Here is an 18,089-nt window from a genome sequence, read left to right on the forward strand (position 1 = left end):
GGAAGTTAGCCCAGAGGTAGAAAAGCCCCTGGGTTCCACCCCCAGTACCACCAAAAAAAAAAAATTCAAATGTGATTGAAAATACTATTTCCTATAGCATCAAAAGCTGTAATACCTAGGAATAACTTTTGCAACAATAGATATCTCTATAGAGATTTAGAACAGTGATGTTATAGAATATGTTTATATAAATGTAAAGGTATCAAATGCTATTAAAGTGGATGACTTAAATTTATACATATATCTATTGTCCCCAAGCCAATCTATAACCTAATAGTATTAAACAAATAATAATAATTCCAACTTTTTTTAAAGCACAAGGCCAAGAATGTAGCTTAATGGTAGAGTAGAGGCCTAGCATGGTTGAGACCCTATTGCCACTCCTAACACCAGACATACACCAAACTGATAAATGTGTAAACTTTATATAAATGAATAATGATCCACTAGTAATAAAGTATACCTTGAAACAGGAGAATAAAAGTAAGTTTGGTATAGCAGATACTAAGATACAGTAAAAGGAAACCGATCGCTAAACATGTGGTAGTAGCATTAAAAAAAGAAAAAAGCCACAGCCGGGCATGGTGGTACACCCATTTGGAAGGCTGAGACTGGAGGATCATGGTTCGTGGACAGCCTCAGCTACTTAGTGAGGCCCTCTGTAACTTAGTGAGACCCTGTTTCAAAATAAAAAGAATAGCACCATCGGAGCCTTCCGTGAGGCAAGGACGCTACTGAGGCCTCCGAGGCCTGGATCGGAGCCTGCCGAGGGGTTAGGCCGATGCTGGGGCCATCGGCTAACATCGGAGCCTGCTGTGAGGAAGGCCGGAGCTGGGGCCTCTGAGGCCGGGATCGGAGCCAGCTGAGGGCTTAGGCTGGTGTCGGGGCCAGCGAGGCCAGAACCAGGGCCTCCCATGAGGCAAGGCCACTGCTTGAGCCAGCGAGGTCTGGATCAGTCCACCGGGTAGCCAGGCCACAACTGCGGCCGTCAAGAGCGGGATCGGTATTTGCAACACGGCATGCACAGAGAAATATTGCAGAAAATTAAAACTAGATGCTTCCCCTAATCAGCAATAACTAGGAGGAAAGGGGCAATAGGAAGTGGTCGAGCTATAGAAAGGGCCCTAAAGTGAAGCAATTAAGGTGACCAATCAGAGGGTATGGAATAGGGGAGGATGGAGCCTCTTTAAAAAGCAGGAGGTACATAAACATATGTATCAAAGTTAATCACCAAACAAGCATGGGATCCAGGGAGGGGGAGGGAATGGGATGGGGGCTGGATGAGGGCTAATTGGATGATGTGTGCTTGTATATCCTCTCAACTCTTATATTCCAATGTGATGTATGATTACAATGTAACAATAAAAATAAATTTAAAAAAATTTAATAAATAAAAAAATAAAATAAAAAATAGGGCAGGAGGTTTAGCTCAGAGATCAAACCCCCCTGGGTTCCATCCCCAGACCCGCAAAAAAATTTTTAAAGCCACAAAGATTTTATTTTTCCTACTGAAGGTTGTTTCCAGGAACATTCTAACTCCAAGGTACACTCCCATTCCTTTTTACTTTTTATTTTGAAATAGGGTATCACCAGCCACCACTCTGATAGGGGGCTAATATCCAGAATATACAAAGAGCTCAAAAGACTACACTAGCAAAACAAACAACCCAATAAAGAAATGGGCAACTGAAATGAATAGACATTTCACAAAAGAAGAGATACAAATGGTCAATAGATACATGAAAAGATGTTCAACATCACTAGCCATCAGGGAGACGCAAATCAAAACTACACTGGGATTCCATCTAACCCCAGTCAGAGTGGCAATCATAAAGAAATCAAACAACAACGATTGCTGGTGAGGATGTGGGGAAAGAGGAACTCTTTTATACTGTTGGTGGGAGTGCAAACTAGTTCAGCCACTATGGAGATCTGTGTGGAGATTCCTAAGAAAGGTGGGAATAGATCCACCATATGATCCGGCTATACCACTCCTGGACATCTTTCCAAAGGGGTTGAATTCAGAGAAACACAGCAACATATGCATACCTATGTTCATAGCAGCACAATTCGTAATAGCCAAAATTTGGAACCAACCTAGATCTCCATCAACAGATGAGTGGATTGCAAAATTATGGGAAATACACACAATGGAATTCTATTCAGCTATAAAGAAAAATAAAATAATAGCATTTGCAAGAAGATGGAAGGAACTAGAGAACATTATGTTAAATGAGATTAGTCAAGCACAGAAAGAGAAGGGACATATGTTTTCTCTAATATGTTCAAGCTAGGGAGTAGTGGTAATACCATAGGGATTCCAGATGATGGAGGGGAAATCTCAGCAAAGCTAGAATGGAGGGATAGGAGAGGAAGAAAGCTGAGGTTGTTCAATAGAGGAGCTACATACGAATATGTGTAATAGCATAAGTACAACATGGTTAACCTGGACACTCTCTATTGGGGGGAGGGAAAAGGAAGAAGAAGGGCATGAAGCACAATGTAAATGTACACCACTCTCAATATGTTCCACTTATAAAAAATAAAAATTAAATTAAAAAATAGGGTATCACTAAGTTGCTGAGGCTGGCCTGAACTTTCCATCCTCCTGTCTCAGCCTTCCAAATACTGGGATTAGAATCATGTGCCACTGTACCCAGCTTAAGTAAAATATGTTCATAGAACAAAATAAATAATTTTGAAATAAAATCATATACATGGGAGCTTAATAGTTAATAAAGATTTTGAAAACACTAATGGAAATAGATTTTAGTAGGAAGTATGGAAAAATTTGACTCACTATAAAACAGAAGCAATACTCTTCTTTTATCTAACTGTTTTTATCTGACTTTGCATATAATTGTTGCCCTAGGTATATTAAAGACATAAATGTGGAAGAAAAAAATAAGCTATTAGAATAAAATACAAAAATACTTTGTGATACACAGATAGTAGAGGGGTTTTAAAAAATACTTAAAATCATAGAATGAAATTCCATATTAGGATAGATTTTTTCTGAAAAATAAATATGTAAATATATGATAGTTTCACCTAAAAATAGGAAAAAAATATTCTCTGGTAAGAAAGAAAGCAAAAAGAAATATTGAAATGTTATCTTTAAGTTATCAAAATCTTGGTATCAGACAAATGAAACTGTTATGTGAGATTATCATTTTTAATTTTGGATAAATTGCTATAATACTAGATGTCAACCACTAAGCCAAGCATGGGAAGGAGGGATGGGGAGGGAATGGGGTGGGGATCGGGTGGGGGCTGACTGGGCGATGTGTGCATGTATGTCTACAAAAGCTTTTTGTATCCCACTATGATGTATGAATACAGTGCACCAATAAAAAAAAGTTGATGAATTTTGTTACATAAAATGTAGGGATATATGTTTAAATAGGAAACTATGGATAGAGTTAATAGGCCAATGCCCAACTGGTAAAAATATTTCCTTTTTTTAAGCCAGGCATGGTAGCACACACCTGTAATCCCAATACTTGGGAGCTGAAACAGGAGGATTGCAGCTTTGATGCCAACTTCAGCAATTTAGTGAGACCCTGATTCAAAATAAATAAATGAATGAATGAATAAGTAATTAAATACAGAAACAAATAAAGGACTGGGGGTATACTTCAGAGGTAGAATGTTCCTGGGTTCAATTCCTGGCACACACAAAAAATAAATTTCCATTTTTTTAAACTAACAAGGGTCTAATTCTAGAATATGCCAAGAATTGCAAATCAAAAAGAAGAAGCTGAGAACCACAATAGAAAAATGGACAAAGGTTATAAATAAATAATTTATTTTAAAGGCTGAAAATCACTTAAAGGGATGCTTAAGTTCCTTAATCAAAGAATTACAAGGATTTACACTCCCAATAAGGCAAAGGAAAGAATTGAAACCAAAACATTTAATTAATTTTGTTTTTTTGGTGCTGTGAGTGAGCTCAGGAGCAATCTACCTTTGAGATATGTCACCAACCTTTTTTATTATTATTATTTATTATTTTGATTCTATTATTGAAACGGGTTCTCACCTGAGATTCTCCCTAAGTTTCTGAGGCTGGCCTCAAGCCTTCAATCTTCCTGTCTCAGCCTCCAAAGAACTAAGATTACAGGTGTGTACCACCACATCTGGCAAAACCAACTCTTTCTGAAGACAATCAAAATTTTGAAGCAAGGTTTCTGGGTGTGTAGCTAAGTGGTAGAGTATTTGCTTAACAATCATGAGGCTGTGGGTTCAACCCTTGGCACTGTAAAAATTTTTTGAGCAAAATAAGAAAAAATATCCACATTCACATGATTATGAAAAGTTTACAAGATAATAAAATTATGAGGTCAAAATATAGAAAAAAGAAAGACTTAGAGGTTAGGATTATGGCTCAGTGGAGAAGCACATGCATAGCATGCAGGAGACCATATGTTTGATCCTCAGCCCCTAAATAAAAACATAAACAAACTTAAAAATATGAAAAACTCAGAGTTAAGATTGATACTCAAGGGTACCAACCATATTCTGAATGTATGCCATTTCCAATATGTTCCACATAAAAAGAAAAAGAAAAAAGTATCATTTAATCCTGAAGGCATTTGCTAGTTCCAAATAAATAACTGCAAACCTAAACTTTGTACTTAGTAGACTTATCTGGCTAAGGAGACAAAAGTAAAAAATTGGAACTCCAAGGCTTGTGTGGTGGCACGTGCGCTTAATCACCTCAGAACTTAGGAAGTTGAGACAGGAGAATCACAAGTTCAAGGCCAGCCTCAGCAAGTTAGCAAGACTCCATTCGAAATAAAAAGGGCTAGGGTGAAGCTTGGATGTAGAATGGCCCTGAGTTCAATCCCCAGTGCATACACACAAAAAAGAAAGAAAAGGAAAAGGAAAAGAAAAAGAAAAGAAGAATAGGGTCACCCAAAAGAGGGATATTTATCAAGTCTTTCTCTTCCTTTGCTGTGGCAACCTTGAGCTAAGGGAATAACAGAAGGCTCTCTTGGCTTACAAAAGGCCCTCTGTTTGATCCCCAACAATGCAAAAGAAAAACGAAAGTTGGAAACCTTAAAGCACTACAACTTAAAGGGTACTTAAAATAAATTTTGGCATATTAGAATTTAAAAATTTATTTGAGCCAGCTTCAAATCAAGCTATCCAATGAGCAGGAGGGGAAAAGGGCTTTTATAAGGCAAATGAGGAGAAACAGCAAAGAAAATATCTGACTGGTTGAAATAGAGAGATAGCCTTATTAGGATTGTTCTAGTGAAAAGTACCTCATTAGAGTTTGTTCTAGTGGAAAATACCTCATTAGGGTTTAGTTGGCGATTTCTGATTGATTAAGCTTAAGTTCTGTTTTCCCAGAATGTGATTGCTTACATTGAATTGGGTTTGAGTTGGCTTATATAGAAATCCGAGGCACTGGAACTGTGTCAGTCTAATGGGTTCCCAATTAATTACTTTAACAAGGGAAAGCTGAAGCAAAAGTAAGCCAGTTCTTCCATTTTATTTGCAGTCTGCTTTATGCCAGGTAGTTGGCCCCACAAATATGTCTTGAAATTCAATTTATAAGCGATCTCAGACTGGTAGAGCCCCCAGGCACCAGACAGAACAAATAAAATACATTTCTGGAAGACTCTATTTTCCTATGCCTCAACTTATTTCTACAAATACATTATGCCACATAATCACAGATAATCATGCACAGGACAAAATAGGAAAAGTATATTTCAAAACAATCCCCAACAGAAACCAAATCATCCAAAAGTCCTACTGGATATTACAAGCATCAAAGACAGACCATACAAAAACTATGCTTTCCGTGTTCAAAGAAATAAAAACAAAGCTTGAATATTTTAAGAGAATTGGCAACTAAAATGTGACATAGCAACTAAAAGAAAACAGATATGAATTCCTTTCAAATCTGAAAGTGGGAAAAACCTTTCTAACTGTACGTCAACATCTGGTAGCAATTAGGGAAAAGACTGACAAATTTGACTGTTAAAAATAAATTGTTTAGAACAAGACAACCGAAAGGAGGAGAAAGGAGGGGGGAAGACGGAAAATCTCTAAAACACATGATTTATTTAAACATATCAAAGTCAACCACTAAGCCAAGCAAGGGAAGGAGGGATCGGGAGGGAATGGGGTGGGAACTGGGTAGGGGTTAAATCAGTGACGTGTACATGTATATACACAAAAGTTTTTTACCCCAATATGATGTATGAATATAATGCACCAATAAAGCTGGGTGTGGTGGCGCACGCTTGTAATCCCCGCGCTTGGGAGGCAGAGACAGGAGGATCGTGCAGGTTCAAAGCCAGCTGTGCATGCTGGCTTAGGAGACTCTGTTTCCAAATGAAAATGTAAAAATAGGTCTGGGAGTGTAGCCCGGAGGTGGAAGGGCTTCCAGGAACCCCAGTACCACCAAAAAAATGCACCAATAAAATTTAAAAAAATAAATTTTAAAAAGAAATTATTTAGAAAAAAAGCAGGGGAAAAGGACACATAAAATGAAGAAAAGGGGAAACTGGGAAAACTATAAAAGATCGCCTAAAGTATTAATGGGAAGAGGACTGATAACAGCAACTTACTTTGAAGTGCATCAAAAACAAAAACAAGCCGAGTGTGATGGTTCACACTTATAATCCCAGTTCTTGAGAGGCTGAGACAGGAGGATCACAAATACAAGGCCAGTCTCAGCAATTTAGCAAGGTTCTCAACAACTTAGTGAGACTGTTTCAAAATTTTTAAAAAAATAGAGGCTGGGGATGAAACTCAGAAGTAAAATGCCTCTGGGTTCAACCACCAGTACCACACATACACACACAAAGAAAGAAAGCTGTGTATGGTGGTGCACACCTGTAATCCCAGTTCTTGGGAGGTTGAGTCAAGAGGAATGCAGGTTCAAGGCCAGCCTCAGCAATTTAGTGATGCCCTTAGCAACTTAGTGAGACCCAGTTCTAAAATTTAAAAAGTAAATTAAAAAAGGCTAGGAGTGTATTTCAGTGGTAGAATGTCCCTGGGTTCAATCTCCAAGAGAAGGGGGGAGAAGGGGAGAGGGAGAGAAGGAGGGAGAGAGAGAGGGAGAGAAAGAGAGAGAGAGAACACACTAGTGGAATAGGTCAGTGATAGACTACTTACCCAGCAGGAGTGAGGACTTGGCTCAATCCCCAGCAGCAGCAACAGCACTACCATAACAAAAAGCCTAAGTTTAATGGATGGGAAGAGAGGTAAAGACATAGAACTTGGCGCAGTAACACAACCCATAATCTCAGCTACTTGGGAGGTCAAGCAGGAGAATCACAAACTCAGGCCAGTCTGGACAATTTAGCAAGATCATATCTGAAAACAAAATTTAAAGAGGCTGAGGATGGAGATAAGTGGTATAAAATTTGTTTAGCATCTGCAGGGTTCTAGGTTCAATCCCTAGGACTGAAAAACAACAGCAACAAGTAAAGAAACCATGAATAAATTTGAAATATAGTAATTTTAATTTAATTATACATTCCTATATTCCCAGAGGTATCTAACATTCAAATAAAATAATGGTGCAAAACAAATCTTTATTTTTTATTTTATTTTATTTATTTTTTTGGTGGTACTGGGGTTCCTGGAAGCCCTTCTTCCTCCGGGCTACACTCCCAGACCTTTATTTACATTTTTTATTTGGAAACAGGGTCTCCTAAGCCTGTGTGCGTGGCTGGCTTCGAACCTGCGCGATCCTCCTGTCTCTGCCTCCCAAGCGCGGGGATTACAAGCGTGCGCCACCACGCCCGGCCCAAATCTTTATTTTTGATACTAGTGATTGAAGCCTGAGGTATTCTAACTCCAAGTTATACCCCCAGCCCTTTTTATTTTTTATATTGATACAGGTTTTTTATTAAGTTGTTGAGCGTCTCACTAAATTGCTGATTACAAACGTGCACTACCACGTCCAGCTTCAAAACAAATATTTAGCCAGGCATGTTGTGCAAACCTGTAGTCCTAGTACCCAGGAAACTAAAACAGAAGAATCACTTGTTGAAGGCCTCCTAGGAAACATAATGAGGTTCTGTGTCTTACAAGAAAAAGAAGGGGGTTGGGAATATAGCTTATTGGTAGACTGCATCCTTTCGGCCTTGGGTTTTGAAACATAATGAGAGCATTAGGGCCGGGTGTGGTGGCGCATGCTTGTAATCCCCGTGCTTGGGAGGCGGAGACAGGAGGATTTTATTTGGAAACAGGGTCTGGCTTAAGAGACCCTGTTTCCAAATAAAATATAAAATAGGTCTGGGAGTGTAGCCCGGAGGTAGAAGGGCTTCCAGGAACCCCAGTACCACCAAAAAAAAAAAAAAGAGCATTAGGTAAAAATGGAGGAGATCAGAATAAATTATGAACTTTAGTAATGATATATCAATTTATTAGCTGTAAAATAATTTACCATACAAATATAGGACTTTAATAATAGGGGAAACAGTGCATGGAGTATTTGGGAACTTCCTTTGTTAGCTTCTCAAATCTTCTGTAAAGTTAACACTGTCCTAAAATAAATATTTATTTAACTGGGCGTGGTGGTGCACGTTTGTAATCTTAGTTCTTAGGAGGCAGAGACAGGAGGATTGCAGGTTCAAGGAGAGTTTCAGCAAGCAGTGAAACTGTCACCAACTTAGTGATTATTTTGAAACCGTGTTTCAAAATATAAAAGTAGGCCAGGTGTGGTGGCACACCACTGGCTGATAATCCCAGTCTTGGGAGGCCGAGATGGTAGGATCGCTTGTTCGCAGCCAGCCTCAACAATTTAGTAAGGCCATATGCAACTTAGTGAGACCCTGCTTCAAAATAAAAGAGTAAAATAGGGCTGAGGGTGTAGCTTGGAGGTAGAATGGCCCTGGGTTCCATTCCTATTACGACAAAAATAAAATATAATAAAAAACAAAACTAGCCGGGCATGGTGGTGCACATTTGTAATCCCAGCGCTTGGTAGGCTGAGACAGGTTGATTGCACAGGTTCAAAGCCAGCTTCAGCTAATTAGTGAGGCTCTCAAAAACTTCGTGAGACCTTGTTTTCAAATAAAAAATATAAAAGAGGTCTGGGAGTGTATCCTGGAGGTAGAAAGCCCCTGAGTTCCACCCCCAGTACCACACACACACACACACAAAAAAAAAAAAAAACTAAAATGGAGCTAGGGGTATAAATCAGAGGTAGAATGCCCCTGTGTTCAATCCTAGCAAAGTAAGTAAATAAATAAATACATAAAACTTTATTTATAAAAAATATACGATGTCAGGTATTGGTTAAAAATCCAGGTTAAAGCCAGGCATGGTGGCGCACACTTATAATCCCAGCATTCGGGAGGCTGAGACCAGAGGATCGCAGTTTGCAGACAGCCTCAGCTACTACGTAGTGAGGCCCTCTGCTACTTAGTGAGACCCAGTTTCAAAATAAAGAATAAAAAATAAGGCAGGGGGTGTAGCTCGGAGGTCGAATGCCCCTGGGTTCCATCCCCAGACCCCCGCAAAAAAAAAAAAAATCCAGGTTAAAAACAGTGGGAAACTATATTTAAACAAAATTTTCCATGAATGGATAACAAAGTCGGGTGATGGATTTATGAGAGGTTCACTATACTATTTTCTTTTCTTGTATGCTAGAATTTTTATAATAAACATTAAAAAAGAGACATAGCGGATTTGAAAACAGGTCTAAATAGAAAGAACTGAAAAATAAAGTAACTGAAATGAGGAAATATCCAAGGGCATTCTACCTCCAAGCTACACACACCTTCAGGCTTTTCATTGTTTATTTTGAAATAGGGTCTAAGTTGCTGAGGCTAGCCTTCAACCTGTAATCTTCCTGTTTTAGCCTACCAAGAACTGGGATTATAAACATACATGTGCCCAGCTTGAAATTAAGAACTTGATAAAACTCTTCCTCTTCCACTTCCTTTAACTCTTCCATATCCTCTTCCCTTTCTTTCTCTTCTCTCTTTTCCTTTCCCTTCTCTACCCTCGCTTTCCCTTTTCAGCTTTTCCTTTTTTTGTCAAGAACAATTCATTCCCAAAGACATTAAAAATTACCAGATAGGCAGGCATGGTGGTGCAGGCGTATAATCCCAATACTTCAGAGGCTGAGACAGGAGAACTGCAGGTTGAAGGCCAGCCTCAGCTACTTAGTGAGGCCCTCCACAACTTAGTGAGACCCTATTTCAAAATAAGGAATAAAAATAGGGCTGTGGGTGTAGCTCAATGATAGAATGTCCTGGGTTCCATCTCCAGTACCCCCCCCCCAAAAAAAAAAGGAAAAGAAAAGAAAAAGAAAAAAAAAAGTTACCAGATTCCTAGGTCAGAGGCCTGACTCTGGAGTTCCCCAAAATTCAGATCCAGCCACCAGCCACAGAAGCCAAACAGAAAAAGTCAGGATAAAAAGCAAGCTGGGCATGCTGGCATACGCTTGTAATCCCAGCATTCAGGAGGCTGAGACCCAGAGGATTGCGGTTCACGGACAGCCTTATCTACTACTTAGTGAGGCCCTCTGCAACTCAGCGAGACCCGTTTCAAAAAAAACGGATGAAAATAGGGCAAGGGGTGTAGCTCAGAGGTCGAATGCCCCTGGGTTCCAACCCAATACCCCCCCAAAAAAGCAGAAAAGGAACTTTAATCAATATGTCCATATTGGGAAAGTGAGTGAGAACATCTCAGCCCTGTCTTCAGAGGTAGGCTTAAATAGAGGAAGAACTGGGGCAGGGGGCATAATTAAGCAATCTTGTTAAATTGGTCTCAGGTTGATCATTAGCCAAATTCTGGTTCTGTGAGGCAGCTCCAGAGTTCTTATTACTGGAGGGAGCAATCCAGTTCCAGTGAGATATTGTTCCTGTTTATGGGGGCAGCTTCAGTCCCTGTTATGGAATAATTGTTACCACTTAGAAGAACCATCCCATTATAGGGCCATCTATCTGGGAAGATCTATTGTTCCTGGAATTCAAGGTGCCTGCAGGTGTAAGACAGTGACTGGAGACTTCTAGGTGCCACTCCACGGGTCTGGAACAGATGTTTGGAAAGGTGGCAGTTAAATGCCCCTGAACATTTTATAACTACTATATGTATGCTTATATTGGTGGCCTGAGTCTTGAAGAGGGATGCGATAGGTAAATTTAGAGACCAATTTTTCAACAGACACTCCTTATATGATTGTCATGCTGACCTGCAGAGTTGCGCAAGAATCTGATGCAAATTAAGGCAATACAGGAGACAGGGACAAAATAAAGGCAGAGATGCCAAGCTTATCCCGCTTTGAATTATCCACTGAGCATGGGCATGCCCAAGTAAAGAGTCAGTGCTTTTAACAATAGCAAACTCCAATTCTCTGTTACCAGATGTTCTGGTCCTGATAAGAGGGAGGAAAGTTTCCATGTGAGAGAAAATATTAGCTTGCCACATGGTATCAGAGCCCATATGTGATGAGGAAAGCATGCATTTATATTCTCCAGCTCTGCCCCATTGGACAGCCAAGAGGAGCAAAATCTGCATAGCAATATACAACTTAGCATCCAGATTTTGGTTTCTTCATTTGCATCATCATCATCATCATCATCATCATCATCATCATCATCATCATCATCATCACGGTGGGGGTTAACACCAAAAGAATTCTACCTCCAAGCTACATTCCCAGTCCTTTTATTATTTTATTATTTTTATTTTCCTTTTTTGCAGTACTGAGGATGGAAGCCAGGGGCATTCTACCTCTGGGTGACACCCTCGGCCCTATTTTTTATTCTTTATTTTGAAACAGGGTCTCACTGGGTTGCATAGGGCCTCACTAAGTAGCTGAGGCTGGCCGTGAACCACGATCCTCCTGTCTCAGCCTCTCAAATACTGACATTACACGCGTGTGCCACCATGCCTGGCTTATAAAAAGTCCCTTTTGATTGCTTTTATCATCTTAGTGAAGTAGGAGGTAAAATTGCCAATTGAAATTTGAGACTGATGAGGAGATGATTTAACTAGGGTTGGACTTCACCCAAATGAGTATGATAAAACAAAAGAGGTATAAGGAACTTGTCAAAATTGCTGAGATTGCCAACAGGTTGAGCTGAGTGAGGAGGGAAGAGAGGCAATCAGTGGGATGAGGGACCTTAAAACTTTGGTTGATCAATGGATTGAAACTCCCAATGGGATTACAGTATAGGAATGAGGTGGCCTTGTTTCTTTCCCCAAGCTTCCATTGCTTACTTTTTCTTCAATTTGTCTCATATTCATTAAAGCAGTGCATTTTTCTGAGAAGTCACATATCAATCAGATAGGAAATAATTTGTAGGGCTGAAGAATTGACTATAAAATTTTATTTATTTATGTTTTTCAGGGCTGGGATTCAAAAGGCCCAGGGCCTTGAAGATGTTAGGTGATCATTCCATTCTTGAGTTATACCTCCAACTACATTTTAAATTTACATACAAGTAGCTCATATATTAGAGAATCATGTACTCACACTAAGGGACTCCAACATGTATGAAAATCAATGGCCTCTGCCCCCCCTTCGTCAAGTCCACTCATACCATTCTTCTTTTCCAGCCTTGTTATGGAAGAAGCCTACTTCCAAATAGTTCCAATTTAGTGATTTTCATATTAAAATTTGCTAAAAAAAAAAAAAAAACATGGGAGCCAGGCATAGCGGCGCACACCTGTAATCCTAGTCCTTGGGAGGCTGAGACAGGAAGATTGCAAGTTCAACACTAGCCTCAGCAACATAGTAAGGCCCTCTGCAACTTAGTGAGATGCTGCTTCAACATACAAATAAATTTAAAAGACTGGAGGAATAACTCAAACAAAAGAAAACAAAACAAAAAATGGAAAGAGTTGTTGTTCCATACTCCTCATGGTATTCTTTCCTTTTCTATTCTTGCTTTTTTCCTCATTCATATTTTCCTTCCTTTTTTTTTGATACCTGGGATTGAACCCAAGGGCATTCTACCTACACCCCCAGCATTTTTTTATTTCTTGTTTTGAAATGAAGTCTCACTAAGTTTCTGAGTGTCTTACTAAATTGCTGAGGCTGGCCTCAAATCTGAGATCCTCCTGTCTCCGCCTCCCAAATACTGGGATTAAAGATGTACTTCAATGTACCCAGCTCATACTTTTCCTTCATGAGGAAGGGATGTGAGGAAGGATGGAAATGAGGAGATATGCATTGCTCTTTGCTCTGTGTATAATTTTCTTGGTAATATAATTACATGAATGTCTACTTTTCAGAAGGTATTTAGAACAATGATCATAAATTCTATTCTCTTAGTTCTTTTTGTCACCTAATCCAAGGAATTTTTCCACAATGATCCCTATGTCTGCTTTTTTTCTGAATTACACAAAGAAAGGACATGGCTGCAAAGTAAGGCAGTAAATGGCCAGGAAAAAAAAGATGGAAGGAACAACCAAAGGAAGTAGGGGATGGAATTTCTGCCCTTGACCAGCTATGTATGAACATTAATCACTCAGTTTATCTAAGTTCCATTCCATTCTTCAGTTTCCTTCTGCCCTTGGATATGACTTTGCTGATAGTATAACTTTGTGTCATTAGTTATAGTTTGAATTTAAAATATCCCCAGACGTCATGGGCTGGAGACAGCTATACTGGAGCCAGGAATTGGTTGATGGGGAAGGACCATTTCACCATGAGGACTTTCAGCCCCAGCTCCTGCTTAGAAGTTGTTCTAACATGGACTGAAATCTCCAAAACTGTAAATAAATAAATCCTTTACTCCTCTACGTTGTGGTTGGTTGTCAGGTATTTTGGGTCACAGCAGTGAGAATCCTGACTGGAAATCCTCCCAATTTCCTGAGCCCCATATTTCCCACCTCAATACTCCCTTCAGAGGCCTTGTGCTCTCCAGCTCATCACTGATAGCATGGGTTAGTTTTTTCTTACTTGAAAACAAACACATTATGACAGACTCAGAACACTTGACTTTTTATTTTATATACTTAGGTGTTCTAGATTCTTATAACATTTTTGTCTATTATAAATTTTTTTGGCAGTACTAGGGATGGAACCCAGGGCCATTCTACCTCTGAGCTACACCCACAGCCCTATTTTTTATTCTTCATTTTGAAACAGGGTCTCACTGAGTTGGAAAGGGCCTCACTAAATAGCTGAGGCTGTCCGTGAACCGCGATCCTCCTGTCTCAGCCTCCCGAATGCCGGGATTACAAGCGTGTGCCACCACACCCGGCTTATCGTAAATATTAATATCTAATACTTAACTCATTTAGGCCTCAAAATTCTATAATGTAGGTATTACAATTATCCCCATTTGACAGATGATGAAACTGAGGCACAGAGAAGTATCTTGATGAAAACCATGTGATTTACTAACAAGTGAATTAAGTTTCAAACCCAGATATTCTGAGTCCAGAGTTTATGGCTTATTCACTTCATTAGGCTATTTCTTTTTTTCTAAACATAAATATAAAAAAGTGAAGAGACAGCTGTTTGGATGTAGCCCAGTTGTAGAGCACTGGTTTGGCATACATGAGGTCCCGGATTCAATCCCCAGAACTGCAAAAAACAAAACAAAACAAAACAAAACACAAAATAGAACAGAACATTTAAAGTAAAAACAGAGAAAGACTAGGTGTGGTGGTGCGTACTTATAATTCTAGTACTTGGGAGCCTGAGACATGTAAGATTGCAGGTTCGAGAATTTGGTTACCAAGCAACCTAGCAAGATATTGTTTCAAAATAAAAAATAAAAAGTGTTGGGGGGTATAGCTCAGAAGTAGAATGACTCTGGGTTCAATTTTCTGTAAGTACCTCAAAGAAACAAACAAAAACAGAAAAGTACAAGAAATAAATTCTAGTTTTCCACAGTAAGTGGGGTGACTACAAAATAACTATATATATATATAGCATTGCAGTACTGGAGATGGAACACAGGGGCATTCTACTTCTGAGTTATACCCTGGGCCCTTTTTTATCATTTATTTTACATTTATTTATTTATGATACTGGGGATGGGACCCAGGAGCTTTCTACATCCAGGATACACTCCCAGACCTATTTTATATTTTATTTGGAAACAGGGTCTCACTATGTTGTTGAGGGCTTCATTAAGTTGCTCGGGTTGTCTTTAAACCTGCAAAATCCTCCTGTCTCAGCCTCCCGAGTACTGGGATTACAAGCATGTGCCACCACACCCGGCTTTTATCTTTTATTTTTAAACAGGGCACCACTAAGTTGCTGAGACTAGCCTCAAACCTGTGATCTTCCTATCTCAGCCTCCCAAGTACTGGAATTACAGGCATGTGCCACCACTCCTGGCTGAAGCATAATTTTCAAAATTACACAGAACATGCAAAAATCATGCTTAGTACATGGACTTTTGTTTATGGCTTTGTCTTCTCTCTGTTGCAAGATGCTTGTACTGGTGCAACTACAGATATCATGTCTGTATTGAGGACAAGATTGAGAGAGGGATAAATTATGGAAGCTGAGTCTGTCTTCTCTATTCAGTAAAGTAAAAACTTTCCCAGAAGATACCTCACATACTTCTGTTTTGTTCTCATTATCCTGAATAAATCATATGGTCATCCCAGTTGAAAAAAGAATCTGGGAAGCCAGGGGTGATGGTGCATGCCTGTAATGCCAGTACTTGAGAAACTAAGACAGGAGGCTCACAGGTTCCAGGTCAGCTTCAGTAACTTAGCAAGACCGTTTAAAAATAAAATGGTTTGGGGTGTAGCTCAAAGGTAGGATGTCCCTGGATTCAATCCCCAGTACCGAAAGTAAATAAAAAGAAGCTGGGAATTGGAGAACATGATTGTCATAACTGACTTGAATCAAGGATGATTCATTGCCTAGGCCTAGACACATTGCCACACTGAACAAAAGAGGAATTTTGTGGAGCCAGTCACAGTGTCCTGTGTCTCTAAATTACAATATGTGGGAGATTGAGACAGGAGGATCTTAAATTCAAGGCTAGCCTCAGAAACTTAGCAACTCAGTGAAATCTTCTTTTAAAATAATAAGTACAAAAGGGCTGGGGATATAGCTCTGAGGTAGAATTCCCCTTGGTAGGATCCCCAGCACTCCTGCCAAAAGTGGAATTCTGTTAAGATAAGGAGAAAACAGATATTAGTTAAGATATTACATCCTTATGTGTTCATTAGTCCTAATATTTACATGTAGCTTTTATATGCTGATTTTTCCATTTTATATATTATAAATATCTTTATAAGTCAATATACTAATATTTGTTATCCATTCAAAACAATGCATGGATGAGTGTAGGAATATACTAATTTATGTATCTCACTTTAAAAGATTAAAAAAACAAACTAGAGGATAGATCAGTGGACTGAATGATTGGCAGATGTGATAAGCAGAAGTAGTCAAATGTGACTTGTGTATATGGGTTTCTATTGTAATATACACTTCCATATTTTACCCTACTATTATTTCAACTTTCTCTATATATGAATATTTTCTTAGTAAAATGTTGGAAAAGTATTCATGAATTGGATAATCATAAATGTATTAAGTATAAGCAAACCAATTGGAAAATTACTTTTCATTAAATTAGAATTAAAATACATTTTGAGTTTACAGATATATATATATATATATATATATATAATTTTTTTTGAAACAGGGTCTCTTAAGCCAGCACAGCTGGCTTCGAACCTGTGTGATCCTCCTGTCTCCGCCTTCTAAGCACGGGGATTACAAGTGTGCACCACCACGCCCGGCATATAATTTTTTTTTTTTTGCAGTACTTGGGATGGAACCCAGGGGCATTCTACCTTTGAGCCATATACCCAGCCCTATTTTTTATTCCTTATTTTGAAACCGGGTCTCAATGAGTTGCAAAGGGCCTCTCCAAGTAGCTGAGGCTGGCCACCAACCATGATCCTCTGTGTAGTAACCTCTTGAATGCTGGGATTACAAGCATGCACCACCACACCTGGCTTTTGGGTTTTGTTTTGGTACTGGGGACTGAATTCAGGACAGTCTATCTCCAGGATATATTTCAAGCCCTTTTTAAAATTTGAAACAGGGTCTTGCTAAGTTGCTTAGACTGGTTTTGAACCTGCAATCCTCCTGTGTCAGCCTTCCAAGTACTAGGATAACATGCATGTGCCACCACATCTAACTCATGAATATATTTTTATAGATTAAAAACGGAAATAACAGCCGGGGATGGTGACACACATCTGTAATCCCTGTATTTAGGAGGCTGAGACAGGAGGATTACAGGTTAGAGGCCCGAAGCACAAGGTTACTTAAGAAATATGAAATGGGGTTAGGAGTATAACTCAGAAGTAGAATGTCCCAGGATTTAAATCCCAGTAAAACTAAAAAAAAACAAAAACAAAAACAAAAAAATGTGAACTGCCCTACTGAGAATGTCTATAATTTAAAAGAAAGTAATTCATATGGGTATAAACAATTATAAATATTCATGAATATATTTTGGGTGATGTTTTTGGAGAGGGGAATGTATGTGTGTGGTACTGGGGATTTAACCCAAGTGTAGTACCTCTGTGCTACACCTCCAGCCCTTTGTTTTATAAATTTTGAAGCAAGGTCTTACTATGTTACCATGTACTGACCTTGAACCAATGGTCCTTTTGTCTCAGCCTCCCAACTACTAGGATTATAGGTGTGTCCCATCATATCTGGTTTTCTGGTTATACTTATAACTGAAGAAGTCTCATGGCAATTCTCTTATGCTTGGTCATGTCCTTCACATCATTCTACCTTTAGCAATACTTTTGGAGTTGTAGAATGCCTGTGCAAAATGACAAAGCACCCAACTTCATCTCATACCTATGTTCTACTCTGTGGGTTAAAAAGGGAACAGGTATGTGTAGCAGGTATGTGTAGCCTGAAAGAGGATCCAGGTCACCTGGACACTGACTGCATCCACAATTACTTTAATTTATAGCCTGACTTCCTCCTAGCACTGTCACCCCCTAGCTTGAGTCCAAAGCGCTGAGAAAGCCTGGAGACAAAGTACATGGAAGAGGGGTTAGGGAGATAACTTAGTTTGGAGATATGTCTGAAAATAAAAGTTATAAAACCTGAGGAAGGTGGAAAAGACCTGAGGGTCAGGTAATGAGTGGGC

Source organism: Muscardinus avellanarius (genome assembly GCF_963383645.1).
Source record: "Muscardinus avellanarius genome assembly, chromosome: X".
NCBI lineage: Eukaryota > Metazoa > Chordata > Mammalia > Rodentia > Gliridae > Muscardinus > Muscardinus avellanarius.